Source organism: Coffea arabica, chromosome 11e (assembly GCF_036785885.1).
Source record: "Coffea arabica cultivar ET-39 chromosome 11e, Coffea Arabica ET-39 HiFi, whole genome shotgun sequence".
Taxonomy (NCBI): Eukaryota; Viridiplantae; Streptophyta; class Magnoliopsida; order Gentianales; family Rubiaceae; genus Coffea; species Coffea arabica.
Genome location: NC_092331.1, coordinates 37620838 through 37638700, shown reverse-complemented (window position 1 = coordinate 37638700; position 17863 = coordinate 37620838).

The following is a 17863-nucleotide window of genomic DNA, read 5'->3' as shown; positions in this document are numbered from 1 at the left end:
CTAGGACCTAAAAATTCGGACAGAATGTTCATCACAAAACCCTAATTTTCCAGAAATTCTTCCAAATCCAAAATTGATTGCAATTATCAACTATGCACACCTACTAGTGTCATTATAGGCCATTGCCAATCATCATAAACAACCACACCATCATAATCCAATTAAACCAGAAAAATCATCAATAAAATAAAAACTTCACCAAATCACTTCAAACCAAGATAAAAACCAGAAATTTCAGCACTTTGATCACTAATAAGCATAACTTAAGCTTCATTAAGTGCAAGAGGGAATTCACACACCACTCACCTAGTAACAAGAGAGGTAGAGATGTTGGACACCTTAACTCTTCCAAAAAGCTTCACCAAATCAACCACTAACACCAACTAGAAAGATTTTATGGAATAGAAACTAATCTAGGCAATTGTTTTTGGAAGATTGAACCAAATGGAAGCTAAAATGGTGAAGTATTTCTTTCTTCTTAGCCCAAGGGAGAACCGGCCATGGAGGGAAAAGAAAATGGTGAATTTTGGTGATTTTTGAAGATATTTAACAACTTGGTCAAAAGTAAAAAAAAAATGAAATAGTAATTCATAAGTCTTCTCCAATGAAATGGTGACACTTGTCACCACCATTAATGCATTCCTATCCTTTCTTTTCTCTCTCACATCAATCATTTCACACACTCTACTTATCTCTTAACACCCGATAAATTTTACACAGTATCCGAAACTTAACCTTATTGGCCGAATTTTTTCCGAACTTTTCGCACTAGTGGGTCCCACGTCCGATATACGTTCGTAATTTCTCAAAAACTAACTAATACTAGAAAAATCATCTAAAAACTATATTTACTCAAATAAAATTATCTGGGGAATTTTCTAATAAAGAAAATGTAGAAAAACGGGTTTTCAATCTTAACCGGAACTTAGGGTTTAAATCTTAATCCCTACTTAGGGTTTTCGAAATACTCCCAAAACCAAACGTTACCGCCAAATTAATGAATATATCAACGTAGTACGAACTGGGGCCTCACAATCTCCCCTCCTTAAAAGAATTTCGTCCTCGAAATTCCAACTTGCACTAATCAGATCAAATAATCCTCAAAAGCAGTCAAGTACACAACAGGCAATGCCTCAAAAGTTCAACCACTCGAGTAGTAGCCGGTCTACAACCACACAAGTACGAATAAGTTCAAAAGCCGGGTTCAAACAAATAAGCTCAAAAGATTATACTCAAATATACATATTTTTACAAAGTCACACTAAAAATATACAAGTTATCCGACATCCGGTCGGTGCAAAATCCATTATTTACGTGAGCACTATGGCTCCAAAAATGTAGTCAATCACTGGGTAACAAAAGAAGCCAGGCATACTGGTTATAACAAAATAAACATGGCAGATATAACAAATTAAACATATCAGATAGTCAAAAGGAAATTCCATCAACGGTCCTACACGCCTCCCCTACGGAACCTACCTAATCCACCAGCACCGCCCCGGCGGCCCTAGGGTGCAAACCTAAAGAATAGGTCCAAATAGCTAACTTCAATATTAAGTAAGAACCAAATCGATTCACACTGGGACTGGCCATCTCCAAGTGCAATCAACTCAATCCCCACTTTGCCTTATGGAAAATTACAAAAGTCAATATCAAAATCTTAGCATTCAACATTTACCTTAATAGCCAAGTATCCCACAGTCCGGCATCCTAAACTTCAAGCCTAGGATACACTACAGAAATCTGAAGCCTAAGCTCTGATACCAACTGTGACGACCCCACTTCTCCCAAGGGCGAACCCAAGGGTATCGGCGGGCCGCCTGCCTAGCTCGCGCCAGGACTCAAAACCTAAAGTTCGAAAGAGCACTAAATACAATATATACAATCCCAAAAGAGTTATAATTACATTCTCCAAAAGTATCGAGTCAAACCACCAAAACAAAAACAAACATCCTAACTGTTCAACTATTACAAGCCAATCTAACTATACTAGTATACGAGCCAAAAGTCCCCGCGTCGACCCCTGCTAAGGAAAACAAAAGGAATGGGGTAAGCTATATGCTTAGTAAGTAAACAGGGGCGAAAGCATAAATTTCACATAACAGTTACACAATAAGAGTAAAGCAAAAGCAGAAAAGTAACATCACATAATAAGGATACAGGTGGCTCCAAAGCCAACTCATATGCCATGCGTGATCTCCTGCCGACACTCCGTCGACTGCAAATAATAGTCCGTAGAACTTCACTTGTACACCCACCGACACCTTATCACCCTCACTGGCCAGTCACCTCACAAACTTGCCCGGGCGAACGAAATCACAAACTTGAGCTTGAGTCACAAGCTCGGGTCACAAACTTGGTCACCTTCTCGGTGAACCGGATTCACAAAATTGGTTCATAACATGAACCTACAAACTTGGTGACCTCAGACTAAGTTGGACTGCCTTCGACCAAGCCCTTACCGGCTCGAATAGTCCAACCAGGTCAAGAGTTCGCCCCAAACTCACAAACTTCACAAAATTATTCAAAATCACAAACTTTACAAACTTTACAAACTTTATTCGAAAGTCGCCCCGAGCCACAAGCTCAAGGGTTTTGGTTCCAAAAGGTTCATATACATATGCCAAGTATAATTATACATTCAAATTAGGGTTTAGGTCGAGTGCGATAAAGTACACCCTCGCCTAAGTGCCCTTTTCACATATCTCAAACACATAGCAAAGAAAACACACCAAACTGGCCTGAATACTTACACAGAAACTGAAATAGCAAAAGTACGAAGTCGGATCGAAATGAACAGCTAGTAGTGGGCCCCACCAGTTCCGCCCAGCTCACCACCGTCTGAAATAGAAGATTGTGTCACATAATATCGCAAACGACTACTATCGTGCCTAAAACAAGCAAAACGGCAAAAACGGCACGCGCGCACGTAAATATGACGAACGGAAACGGAGACGGCCGTTAGCGGAAACGGCAGATTTGACACTCGTTTCTAGTTTACTCATAAGTTGAGCTACGAATATCGGATTAAGGCGTATGAGACGCCATATCGAAGATTAAATGATGAAAAACAACTGTTATGAAGACATCCAGAACTGAAACTGGAGGCTTTAGTCCGAAATGAACCAAACACAATCACTTACGAAATCTGGCCAATGCACAAATGGTCAGTTTTGAGTGCAAACTGTTTTCTATGCTACACATGGTCAAAAGAGCTGAAAATTGGCAGTTAGATAGTTCATTCCAAATGGAACAACTTTCATGAAGGTCGGAAATCCAAATTCGGAACGGAAATTGGTCATCAGGACCAAAACAGATTTCTGGTCATTTTCACGGGCAGGCCTTGTTTGCTCGGCTATATCTCAGGTTTTATAAATCTGATTCATGAAATTCCAAGGGCGTTAGAAAGCTCTGATATAGGGCTATAAGTTTGGTGTTTTGGTCGGAAGCCCAAACAGCTTGTAACTCAGTCAAATGTGAAGCCAAAGTTCCAGCCATAAACTTTCCAAAAACGTACCAGAATCACAAACCGTATTTGACCTCAATATGCGGTAATGGCACCAAATTCACTACGGTTATCGGATGGGGGTGTAAGACCCACCGTTTCGAAGCTATGAAACAGGGCTACAACAATGTAGAAGGCCACTCAGTCCAAATCCTAGCACAACTAGGTCAAATATGCAAAATACGAAACCAGAATTACCAAAACAGGTTTGCAAGACACACAAAACTGTAATACGTCAATCTCAGCCTACACAGGTCCAAATGCCGGAATTCCAAAGGCATAAGTTAGCTAAGACATCCAGCTACATTTCCTCAGAAGACACTAACTTCAAAATCCAAACCAATTCCAGTCAAAACAGGCAATTACTATCGCAGTTCGGACATTCTGTGCACCAAAAACAGCAACAGTAAAAACGGCATAACTCACTCTACACTACTCCAAATGACCTGAAATGTTGTAGGCACCTCTAAAATGTCATTCCCTACAACTTTCATGTTTTAAGAAAAGGCCAATTCGGCCTCTATCTAGGACCTAAAAATTCGGACAGAATGTTCATCACAAAACCCTAATTTTCCAGAAATTCTTCCAAATCCAAAATTGATTGCAATTATCAACTATGCACACCTACTAGTGTCATTATAGGCCATTGCCAATCATCATAAACAACCACACCATCATAATCCAATTAAACCAGAAAAATCATCAATAAAATAAAAACTTCACCAAATCACTTCAAACCAAGATAAAAACCAGAAATTTCAGCACTTTGATCACTAATAAGCATAACTTAAGCTTCATTAAGTGCAAGAGGGAATTCACACACCACTCACCTAGTAACAAGAGAGGTAGAGATGTTGGACACCTTAACTCTTCCAAAAAGCTTCACCAAATCAACCACTAACACCAACTAGAAAGATTTTATGGAATAGAAACTAATCTAGGCAATTGTTTTTGGAAGATTGAACCAAATGGAAGCTAAAATGGTGAAGTATTTCTTTCTTCTTAGCCCAAGGGAGAACCGGCCATGGAGGGAAAAGAAAATGGTGAATTTTGGTGATTTTTGAAGATATTTAACAACTTGGTCAAAAGTAAAAAAAAAATGAAATAGTAATTCATAAGTCTTCTCCAATGAAATGGTGACACTTGTCACCACCATTAATGCATTCCTATCCTTTCTTTTCTCTCTCACATCAATCATTTCACACACTCTACTTATCTCTTAACACCCGATAAATTTTACACAGTATCCGAAACTTAACCTTATTGGCCGAATTTTTTCCGAACTTTTCGCACTAGTGGGTCCCACGTCCGATATACGTTCGTAATTTCTCAAAAACTAACTAATACTAGAAAAATCATCTAAAAACTATATTTACTCAAATAAAATTATCTGGGGAATTTTCTAATAAAGAAAATGTAGAAAAACGGGTTTTCAATCTTAACCGGAACTTAGGGTTTAAATCTTAATCCCTACTTAGGGTTTTCGAAATACTCCCAAAACCAAACGTTACCACCAAATTAATGAATATATCAACGTAGTACGAACTGGGGCCTCACATACTGCTACTGTTTGGGTACCCAACCTCTTAGGTGAGTCAGTTGTATCGAGCCAGCAAGGGCTTGGTTGAGAAGGCCGATAAACCTTGGGGACTGATGTTTGGAGGTCCCTGGTGAAGTATAGCCATTGTGCTTGCTTGTTGTGTTGCCCAACACCACCAGTGGTAAAATCCTCGACTTGATCCTATTTCTTTGGAATTTTGGATTCCTGGTATACTCGAGTATTACCAAACTACTGTTTATGGCGTGCGGGCCCGGTAGGAGGTTGATTGGTGGACGGAGATTGATGAAAGTGGTGTTCTACGGACCCTATATACTGTGCATACAAGTGTTGACGGAGTGTCAACTGGAGGCAATTATGATCAAGCTCAAATGGATTTTTGGCTTTTGAAAGCCACCCGTATCCTTGAATTAAACTGTGATTAAACTGTTATTCTACTGTACGGTGTTTATTTAATTATTTTGTGACCTTATGTGACTATGTGTTTACTCGTTTTACTTGGAACCTCACTGGACTTTAGCTCATCCCATTACCTTTGTTTTCCTTAACAAATTGGGGATGGATTGATCAAGAGCTTTCTTAGCTTTATTTTGTTTTGAACTTGTATTTTGAGATTGTAACCTTTTGTTCAAGGAGACCTTACTTTTGACTTCTGTAAGCTTGAATCTATAAGTTCGACTTATGTTATGTAAGTTATGTGTGGAGTGATAAGTTGACATTTAAGTATGTGTATGCTAAGCTTTTAGATTGTTGGTGTCGTGTTTATGTTTAAGTGGGGTTACACTCCCGTGAATAAAAGAGATCTCATCCGCTTCATTTGAGTTATTAGTACTTTGATCGACTGAGCCCTGGCGAGAGCTGGGCCGGCAGTCCGCTGATACCCTAAGGTTCGCCCTAGGGAGTGGTGGGGCTGTCACACAAAGCGTGGCAAGAGTTTTCGATTTAAAAGTTATCCAAACTGCTCAAGAGTTTAACAATACACACGTGGGAGGGAAAACCACTTTCACTTCCTTAATTCCAAATCTTTTGCCCAAGTTTTGATATATATATATATATATATATATATATATATATATAAATAAGCGTTCAAGTTTACTAAAACTTATGAAGTCAAAATTTCACCAAAGCACCATTCATTTCTTAGCAAAGACACCAACAAATCCTCTAAGTTTTGAACATTAAGCAAATGAAATTTTCTCACAAAACTCTTGGCATGACGATCCACTTTTCACCCGTTTTAATTCAAACTTGTTGCTCCTTTTAAAAGCATATTGGGGGACAATTGATCAGCAAGCTATGTTGAGCAAAATTTCACTTTAAAGTTAGAGGAAACGAGACAAATTCCAATCCAAAATTCAGCCAAAACCTTCCAAAATTTCCAGCAACCAAGGTTCAAGAAAAACTCCTCATTTCACTTTTAAAATGACTCTTGAGATCATATTTGGTGCTTGAGTGAATCATGAGAGTTCATCACTAAAAACACATTTAAAAAAAACTAATAACTTTCAAGATTGCAACCTCTAGTTCTTGATCCAAAACGTCAAGTTTTCTTATTCAAGTCAAAAGAAAACTCATACACATAATAAATCTATGATCTAAGTATGCAATGGAGTTCGAGTAATCGAGAAAATTAGGTTTAAAAACAAAAAATTGTTTCCAAGACGCTTCCAAGTTCCAAGTTTTGTTTGTCATTTCATAAGAAAAATCCCAATTTTTTGTAATGCTTTTTGAAAAGTCATAACTCAGGTTTCGTAAGTCCAAAAATCATGAATCTCATATTTTTAGAAAATAGACTCAAAGGTCTGCAACTCTCTAGCAGACACTTTCATAAAATTCAGCCCATAACTTAGTCAAATCTCATTCTCAATTCATTACTCAACTGAGTGCGAAAACAGGACAATCTTGGATTTTCATCCCACTTGAAAATTTTGCTGGTATTTATACCAAGTGAACCAAACCATGAATTTTATACGGTTAAAAGACTATGAGTCTAGTTTCAAATACAACAAACAGAACTCAATTCGGATTTTTCTACACTAAGATATAACAAATTTCCCAAAACTAGTTAGAGTCTCCTGCGATAAAAATTTTCAACAACACTTGACTCAACCTTTCCACTTAAGCTCATGATTTTTGGTTTAAATCCAACTCACAATCAAAGTTTAATGTCTAACAAAGTTTGTGGAGCAAGATTTCCCCCAAAGGTTTTGAAAAATAAGGGTTAACAGCACTCAAAAGTTTCGGCCAGCAAGAAGCTTTCAAAACAGAAATTTTTCTCAAGTCATCTACCTAAATCAAGGTTTCAAAGAAACCAGTCAACAACCCATCAAAGATCCTATCTTTCTAGCTACAAATCTACTAGAAACTTGAAGAAAAGAGAAGATGTCAAGCCAATACCTCTCCTAGCAATTTCAACCAAACAACAAGTCCAAGTTTCCTCCAAGAGTTGCCTCAAAACAAGACTTCTTTCCAAGCTCAAGCAAAGTTCAAAGAATCAACCAAAGTTTGGGGAGGATTTGAAGCAAGAAATGGAGGAACAAAGTTGAGTTTTTTTCTTCTTATTTTTGGGAGTGAGAAGCTCGGCCAAGAAGGTGAAGAAAGTGAAGTGTTTTTTATCAAATTTTGTTTTTATCAAAGGTTAACAATGGTCTTAGTCAAAGTCCAAACTCTATGGCTTTTGTGACAAATGTCTCCCAATGGTTAATCCTCATCTAATGGTCTTCCAAATGCTAAAATATCTAGCCAACCTATAATTATCCTATAATACTTTTTAAAATAATATCCCTTTGCAAAAAACTCCTTCTAATATTCAAAAATTTATCTCACACACCTCACTAGTGGGTCCTACTTCCATAATGCACTACGAAGTTAATATGTACTAACTTATACCAGAAAAATGGTTAAAAATCTTAACTCTCTTATAAGCAAATAAGCAAGTAAAATAAAATTAAAAGGAAATATAAATTAATTTTTCAAAAATAGGAGAAAATTTAAAATAATTTCCGGGTTCTCACACATTGATCTATGTATGTATTTATATGTGAGATTGTTTGACTTCTGGAAAACCTGATACATTTGATTAGTAGCTTGCTGTTAGTATTGGTGATTTACTTTGGCAATAAAATTGATCTATGTATGCATTTATATGTATAGTTTGATGGTTTACTTCTTGGCATACCTTACGATTGATGGTTGACTTTGGTGATTTGTTTCCTCTTTCGTTGGATACTTGTGCTAATTTTTAATGTTTCTATACAAGTGACTAAATGTCAAAAATCTTTCCATTTGTCTTATTATTAATACCAATCACATCAACAAAATTGTGTTACTATTCATTTCACTTATTAAAAAAACAAATGACCTCATTTACAAAAAATTTTTATTTGAATTTAATTATAATCCAACGAGTTCTGACTACAATAAGCACCCTCAACTACAGATAAATTTTTAAGTGTTCGGTTAACGTATTCTATTTTATTGTAACTAAATTCAAAAAATATTTCAATTAACTTATAATTTATTCCTAATAGATAAATTTATTTTCGTCAAATTCATTACAAAAATTCCTTGGATTTAAAATCTCAATTGCAAAAAATATGAATTTTTATTAAAATATAAAAATATGTATTTATTTCTCTGAAAATAATGAATAGATTTATTTGCATTTAATTATTTGAATTTTTTATTTTCATTCTTATTTTAAAAAAATTATAGTCAAATTGTATCATTTTAATTTGTGCAATGATAATTTTAATTCATTCCACCTATTAATAAATTTATGTTAATTTATTTCCTTGTTTATGTCCTTATACTATATAAGAACGAGTTTAGAACTAGATTTCAACCGCAGGGGTGAGGCTATTTTGGGAATGTGAGAGTGTTTGAAGAGTAATTGGAACATTGAGTACAAGTCATTATAGCTTTAATTTCACTATAATTACTTATATAACCTTTCAGACATTTAAGGTTAGGGGCATATTTGGTATGTTACAATGTTTGGTGCCAAGTTGAGTATCAAATATAACTGAATAAAGCTTGTATTTTGATAAAATTACATAAAAGTCCTTTTAATCATTTATTATACTAACATCCAAGCCTTCCAATTTCCTGAAACCTTTCTCAACCGTTAAAGAATTAATTGGATGTTTACATAATTATATTTTAATTACAATTAATTAACTTAATTATTATCTGAACAATTATTATCATATTTATGTCCCTATGTTTAGCCGATACCCTTTCTTCTTTTTCGGTTTCACCTCTTTGATTTTATTATGGCTATTAAATATTTGGTGGAATGCATAGCTTTTCCTTTAAATTGAGGTGAGTTCTTTGGTTTTGTCTTCTTCGATTGTAGTTTTTTTTTCTAATGATTGGTTTATTCAAGAACTCCATATAGTTTGCCTTTTGATACTTCTAATTCCAAAAACTGACTAATTGTATTGTTTTTCTTAGTAGATCCCAGAGATTCTGTCTCTGGTCAAAGTACAATTTGAGATAATGTTGTCACTTTATAAAATAATCAGAAAAGCAATTTTATCATCTTCTCCTCCTCAGCCAAGGTATTATCTCTTTATTTAAGTCAAATAAGCTTATTTCTCATGAACTTCCTACTATTATTTTTGACTCCAGGGATCTGTTGACTACATTCCAACAGTTATGGTTCAAGTAGTTATTTTTTCATGTAATATGATTTGGAATTCAGCTTGTGTTTATTTTAATTGGGAATTTTATGATTGTAAAATTTATTAACTTAGAATTTTGTACTTCATTGAAACTAAAAAAGAAAATTAATCATGCTACATAGTACTAAGATATCATTTGCACTCTATTTTCTTTCCATGTTATGATCTCGTTCTTGTATTATACTATTTATATAGTTTCAAATACAAAAAAATTTTCTTTTTTATGCTATGTAAAAGAATTTGTAGTGGAACTTGATGAGTTTAAATGCTTTAGCTACAGCACCATTTTGATTGCATTGTATTAATTCATTTACTCATAATTGTATGTTGTACAATGATAAATAATGTTTCTTGATTTGATTGAAGCAACTATTATCCATAGTTCAAATGAGTCAATCAAGTAGAGATGTTATATTAGATACTTATACAAGTAAACATTGAAAAATATCATTAAACAGTTTCTACCTATAGTTTGTAATTCGAATTCATATGAGGAATTTCTTCTGATTTTACTTACCATTTTCTACAATTTCAAATTTAGAAAATATTATTTGCACCAATTTTTTATAATCAAAATAGTTTCAATTCAGATCTTTAACAATTATGCAGATTTGAACTTATTTATGAGATTATAAAGAAATGCCCCTAGCAAAAAACACCAAATCTGAGTAGTTTCTACAAAACTTTGAAAAAAACCACTTAAGTTTCTTATCTATCTATCATATTTGGGTATTATTATCTCTGTAAGAAACATGTGATTAAGTCGTATTATACCTATCAAATTGTATAAATAGTTAGTAAAAAATAAAATTATTTTAGATTAGATTGGACGTAAAGTGATTGATGGATAAATTTGACTTGATAATTCAGGTTGAGCTTAAGTTGAGGGAGAAATCAGAAGCATTGCTTGAGGGATCTTTCACGAACATATATAGATTCGAGAGATGAAGGGTCCAATTGATATTTTAAAATGTTTTATCATTTTGGATAAGTTTTAGAAGAGACATTTGGATACTTTTCAATTGCACTTCAAACATTCTTACATTTTCAAACTACCCTTATCTTTGCAGTTGAAATTCAAACATAACCTTTGATCACAACGGATTCTTATATAGTATAACGATAAGGATGTCTTATTGTATATTATTTTTATTGACTCACTATGTAACTTATAATTTTTCTATTAAAATCACATGATAAAATCATCATATTTCAGTTCCTATACTACAAAATATTAAACAATAATTATTAATTATCTTGAATCACAAGTACCAAATTCCCGTGCCTCGCGGGGGCTGCCCCTCCCTAGTTGTTATTATATAAAACACAAACTATCAACTATCTTAAATCACACGCACGAAACTGCCACGGGTTGCATGGCCCCTATCCCCTAGTAGAACACACAAAAAGCTGTTTTCTGGTCACACACTACAAGGTTTTGTTTTAACTTGTTAGTAATTGAACAAAGATCAAGTTGCCGAAAAAGAATGGCAAATAAGCTTCTCTGGCAGCACATCTTCACACAAATAGAAGAAAACATCTGATTGAACAAGTCTGGTAGTTCTTATAGAGTTCAAAGGCTTTACTACACCTATTTAATCCCAATTAAAGATTGTTCCTTTTACCATTGCACATGGAATCCGTGCAACCATCAGAAAACTAGAGGCATCCTCAATGTCATATGCTTCTCATTCTGCTAATGGCATCAACTTTTTGAAATTAACATAGATGCATCCAAGACAAAGCGCCAGTTGATCCAATGGCTGAGTCATGAAAGTTGTTATTCTTGGTTTTGATGATCACAAAGTAATTTGAAATGTTTATACTAACCAAGAAAGTGAACACTTTGATCAGGTCTGATGGAACAAAGAAAGCATATGTTCGTTTATCTCCTGACTACGTTGCTTTGGATGTGGCAAACAAGATTGGAATAAAATGAATGAATTTAGTCATTGTTTTGTTCCAATCAAAGATACTGTCCTTTAAGTATGACAATTTTGCTATTCTTGGTATTTTGAAATGTATCTAACCTTCTTCGATTATAAGTGTCTTTACATATCAAAGAATCAGGTATGAATAGGTCATGAAATGCATTTCAACCAAAAGAAGAAGCAAAAACAGGATACTCACGTCGGACGGCCGAAAGGAATCTGTCGGACGTCCGAAAGGATAAAGAGCATCAAGAAGGAAGCTCTGTCGGACGCTCGTGAGGAAGCATCGGACGTCCGGAAGGATCGGACGCTTGCCATCGGACGCTCATCAACCGCATCGGACGTCCGAAAAATTCCAAGCTGACTTGCTAACTCTCTGCCTACGATCGGACGCTGCGGTGTCGGACGATCAAGACGCATCGGACGTCCGAACGTCAACTTGGATGCCATCGGACGATTGGTTCGGACGATGATTTGATCGTCGGACGTCCGACAGCCCCAACGGCTAGTTGACTCTTCAGCTGCCTTCTATCCGTTGGAAGCATTGATGAAGCCCATTTCTGGTTCCCTTTAAAATCAAACTGGTCTGAACGAAGTAGGAACTTTTGGCACACTTTGTTTACAAGATCTAGTGAGATATTTTAGCCAGAAAATAGTCTCCAAAGCAGATTTGTTTTAAAGTGGTGTGAATTTCTGTTGAGCATTTCTTTTGTGGTTGAAAGGATCTTTAGTGTAGCTTTGTTGAGGGTTTTCTGAGTGATTGTAAAACTTCCTAGCTTGACTAAGTGAGGCTTAGGGCAAGGAGGAAGTGCTCCCTCCATTGTACATCTAGTTGATCTTCGTTCATCAAAGAGAAGTTGCTCTTCCTAGTGTTTGGTCTTCAAGTTTGGGTAAAGCTTGGTAGACACTTGATTTGTTTCTCTATTTTACATTTCTGTTTAATAAAATCTTCATTGCTTATCTAAACTTGCTTCTCTGATCAATATTGCTATTGTCTTCTAATCTACTTGGTTGATCATTACTAAAAAGGAAGGTAAATTTTCATTAAAGAAAAAGTGCATAAACTTGGTTAAGATTTTAATCAAACCAATTCACCCCCCCTCTTGGTTGTCTGTGGGTCTTACAATTGGTATCAGAGCTTGGTCTCCTTGAGATTAAGCTCTAACGGCTTGGAGTAAAGATGACAACCAGTCATGCTATGTTTGTTGAGGGGCAATCTGTTACTAGGCCTCCCATGTTCAGTGGCTCTAACTATGTTAGCTGGAAAGAACGGATGATTATCTTTTTACAATCTATTGATATTGAACTATGGTTTATTGTGAGTGAAGGACCGCATGAAGCTAACTTTCTTGATGCAGATACAGGGCTGCTTCGGCCAAAAATGAGAGCTGAAATGAATGCTCAAGACAGGACTAACCTCACATTGAATGCCAAGGCCATGAATGTTCTTTATAGTGCCTTAGATTCAAATGAATCAATTAGAGTGAAAGGCTGTAAATCAGCCAAAGAAATGTGGGATAAGTTAAGAGAAATCCATGAGGGTGGTGACAATGTGAGAGAACAGAGAAAGGCCATCTTGGTCACAAAGTATGAATCTTTTAAGATTGAACCTCTTGAGGATATTGACAAAATGTTTTGCAGGTTCACTGACTTGATCAAAGATCTCGAGGTGTTGGGCAAAGAGTACACATTGGGAGAGAAGAACAGAAAAATTCTCAATGCATTGGGCAAAGAATGGGAAAATAAAGTGACTGCAATAGAGGAGGCTAAGGATTTAAGTTCTGTGCCTATTGAATCTATCATTAACTCACTAACCTCTTATGAGTTAAAACTGAAATCTAAAGTGCAGGAGGAAGAGGATGCTAGAGCAAAAAGAAATATTGCTCTAAAGACTACTCAAAGTGAAGATGATCCAGCTCACTTGGATGATGAAGATTCGGATGGTGATGATAATGATCTTGCTCTCATCACAAGAGGCTTCAAAAGAATCTTGAATAAAAGAAAGTTCAGAAAGGGAGGACCTAACAATCAATTTCAAAATTATTCATCAAATGCAAGGAACAAAGGAAAATAAGAATTCAACAAGAAGCAAGTGGACAAATGCTATGAATGTGGACAGCCTGAACACTATGCAAACGAATGCCCCATGAAGAAAATGAAAGATGGAAAAGCTGATCGAAAGCCAAGATTCAACAACTTCCAGATTACTTGGAATGAATGCAATTCTGAAGGGGAAGTTGAAGAAGAGGAAGAATCAGCTCAAATGGCCTTCATGGCTATTGGAGATAATGAGGTAACTCCCATACACTCTCAATCTGAAAGTGATGATGAAGAAGATGATGATCTTGAATCCTTTATTGAAAAACTGCATAATGCTTTGAAGGAATCTTATGATAAGAACAAACAGCTAAAACAGAAAATTGCTTTTCTCATTCATGAAAATGCATGTCTCCTTCAACAAAATAAACAACTAAAAACTGACAATGAATGTCTTGTAAGAGCCGGATTTGATGTTCAGAATGAGCTTGATAGAAAGACAAATATTTGTAAAATGCTGAACGAAAGACATGGTGATTTAAAAAGGAGAATGGACAACTTGGATGAGACTTTGAAAGCAAGGAAGCAGGAGTTTATCAAAAGGAACATGTCACCTACACATCCTACTATTTTTCAAAGAACATTTGCACACAACAAAAATGCACATGGTTTCACAACATATAGAAAAGGTGGATTAAGATATGTCAAACCAGTACATGTTAAGGACTCTTCCATTATGTGTGGTTTTTGTTGTCAAAGAGGGCATTTGAAAAGTGATTGCTATGTGAAAAGAAATCTGAACAAAGGGATGAAATGCATGTGGTTAGTTAGATATAATGCTAACTATTATGGACCCAAAAATTAAAATGGGTACCAAACACTTTCTCTTTTCAGGAAAAATGCTCACACAAGTCCAAATGGTTCATTGATAGCGGTTGTTCAAGGCATATGACCGGTGATCCCGCTTTGTTCATAAAGCTGAAATCAAGATCAAGTGGAAAAGTGACATTTGGTGATGATGTGAAAGCTAAAACAATTGGAATAGGTGATGTTGGTGTTCGAGCAGGAATGGAAAAGCTGTCAATTGGAAATGAAGGAAGTTCTAAACCAGCAGCAACTGAAATGGAAAATGAAGTTCATAATGATCAAGAAGAGGAAGATGAAGACAAAAATGATGATCCACTCAAAGATCTTCCCAAGGCTTGGAAATTCAGCCAAAATCATCCAAAAGAGCTTATAATTGGTGATCCATCCGAGAAGGTAAACACTCGTTCCTCATCTAGAAAATTGATTGACAATTTTGCTTTAGTGTCTCTTTTTGAACCCAAAAATGTCAATGATGCTTTAAAGGATGAAAACTGGATTTTGGCAATGCAAGAGGAACTTAATCAATTTGAAAGAAATGAAGTTTGGACACTTGTTGATAGACCTTAAAATCAGCCTATCATTGGCACAAAGTGGATTTTTAGAAATAAGTTAGATGATAAAGGTGTTGTTGTAAGAAATAAAGCCAGATTAGTTGCTAAAGGATATGCACAAGAAGAAGGAATTGATTTTGATGAAACATTTGCTCCCGTAGCAAGATTAGAATCTATTAGAATGCTTCTTGCGTTTGCATGCTTTAAAGGCTTCAAATTGTTTCAAATGGATGTTAAAAGTGCTTTTTTAAATGGTTTTATTGATCAAGAAGTATATGTGGATCAACCCCCCGGTTTTGAAAATACAAAATTTCCAAGTCATGTGTTTAAACTATCTAAAGCTTTATATGGTTTAAAACAGGCTCCAAGAGCTTGGTATGAAAGATTAAGTGGGTTCTTGATTGAAAAAGGTTTCAAAAGGGGTGTTGTGGACACCACACTTTTTACTAAGCATGTGTTGAAAGACCTTCTTATTGTGCAAATATATGTTGATGATATCATTTTCGGTGCTACTAATGAGTATCTATGTAAGGAGTTTTCCACCACTATGCAAAATGAATTTGAAATGAGTATGATGGGAGAATTAAATTTCTTCCTTGGACTTCAAATACATCAAGCTCTTGAGGGAATTTTTATAAATCAAGCAAAATATACGAAGGAATTGCTGAAAAGGTTTGGCATGGAGGACTCAAAACAAGTTGGAACTCCAATGTGCACTTCTACAAAGCTTGACAAAGATGAAGAAGGTAATCATGTGGATGAAAAGCATTATAGAGGTATGATCGGAAGCCTACTTTATTTAACCGCAAGTAGACCTGATATTATGTTTGTTGTTTGCTTGTGTGCTAGATTTCAATCTTGTCCAAAAGAATCACATTTGAATGCTGTAAAAAGAATTTTTAGGTATTTGAAAGGTACATTAGACTATGGTCTTTGGTATGCTAGATCTAATGAGTTTGCTCTATATGGTTATTCGGATGCTGATTTTGGAGGTTGTCATGTGGATAGAAAGAGTACGAGTGGAACTTGTCATTTTCTTGAAAATTGTTTAGTCTCTTGGTTTAGCAAGAAACAATGTGCAATCTCTTTGTCTACCACCGAGGCGGAATATATTGCCGCTAGTGCATGTTGTGCTCAACTTCTATGGATGAAGCACACTTTGAATGATTTTGGATTGTTGTATGACTGCATGCCTGTATTCTGTGATAATACTAGTGCTATCAATTTGACCAAAAATCCTATTCATCATTCTAGGACAAAGCACATAGATATAAAGCATCACTTTATTCGTGATCTTGTTCAAAAAGGTGAAATTTGTGTAAATTATGTTTGTTCTAAAGATCAATTTGCTGATATTTTTACGAAAGCTTTGCCATTAGAACAGTTCATTCATCTAAGATCAAAATTAGGAATAATCGAAAAATCATCTTAATTTTCTTTGGGTCTTCGGACGTCCGAAAGAAGATGAACGGACGTCCGATGATGTTCTTCAGTCATTTTCCAGATTGCGCCTGTTCGGACGCAGCTGTCGGACGCACAACTTCGGTCGGCCGTCCGACAGTGCAACGGCTCATTTTTTAAATCAACTTTCTTCCCTATTTGCTTCAGTCTCTTCATATCCTATTTCCTCTCGGACGAAAACTCTCTCTTCCTTCACTCTCAAATTCGTACCATTCTGTAGCTACCATTCCCAAATTGACTCAACCAAAACATTTCCCCATCGTTTGCGTTTCATTTCTCCTGATCATTTCACCAAACTGAGTAACATTTCGCAAATCCCCAAATTTTCCTCACAACCCTACTCTTGCATAACCGCTCTGTCAAATCTCGTTCAAGGTGTTTTTGTCCCAATATTTCTGTGCGATTCATTTCCCTACTGCTGTGTGCATCATTTGCATCCTCCATTCCACACATTTAGAACAATGGTGAATCTAAGGGGAGGAAAAGTTACTGCCGGACGCAAGCATCCACTCAGGGATGAGGATGAGGATCTTCCTACTGTCAAACGGACATCCAAACGCTTCAAAAGGGGAGCTATCAAGGGTCAAATGTCACGGCCTACTCCACAACCCACATCTCAGCCTGAATCTGGACAGGGGACCTCCTCTCAACCGCCTCCTAAATCAGTCCCTCCTCCTACATTCTTTGATGATGCTGCGAAAGACAAATACTCCTGGATATCCCAGAAGGGTGTCATCCCTCAAAGAACTGTAAACCCCTCTGAATTTCGCTCCATAGGTTTAGAATCCATTCTGAGTCTATTTGCTTTCCAGAAATGGTCACATCTTATTTCTATGCCAAATGTCTACTATCCTGATATGTTGCATCAATTTTTTGCAAATCTAAGGAAAGGTTCTGACCCAACTGAAATATTTTCCAGGGTTAATGGGGTAGACTTAATCATTGACTCTGAAATTGTGAACTCCATTTTAAATACTACCATTGAACGTTTATGCAAAGATAAGATTGCTAATTTCTTTTCTTATGAAGAGCTTCCTACTGCTGCAAATCATTTTGATGGGACAAAAATGTTAACCTATTTCAAAAGAAGTTTTTCCTCACCTGCTGATGCTAAATTGAATGATCTGGCTCCTGTGAATTTAATTACTTTTTCTATCATTTCAAACCTGCTTGTGCCCACTGATGGGCACAGAACTGATGCAAACAAAATGGAGTTGTACCTCTTTTATTGTTTTCAAGAAAAAATTCGTATTGATTTTGGTTTTGTC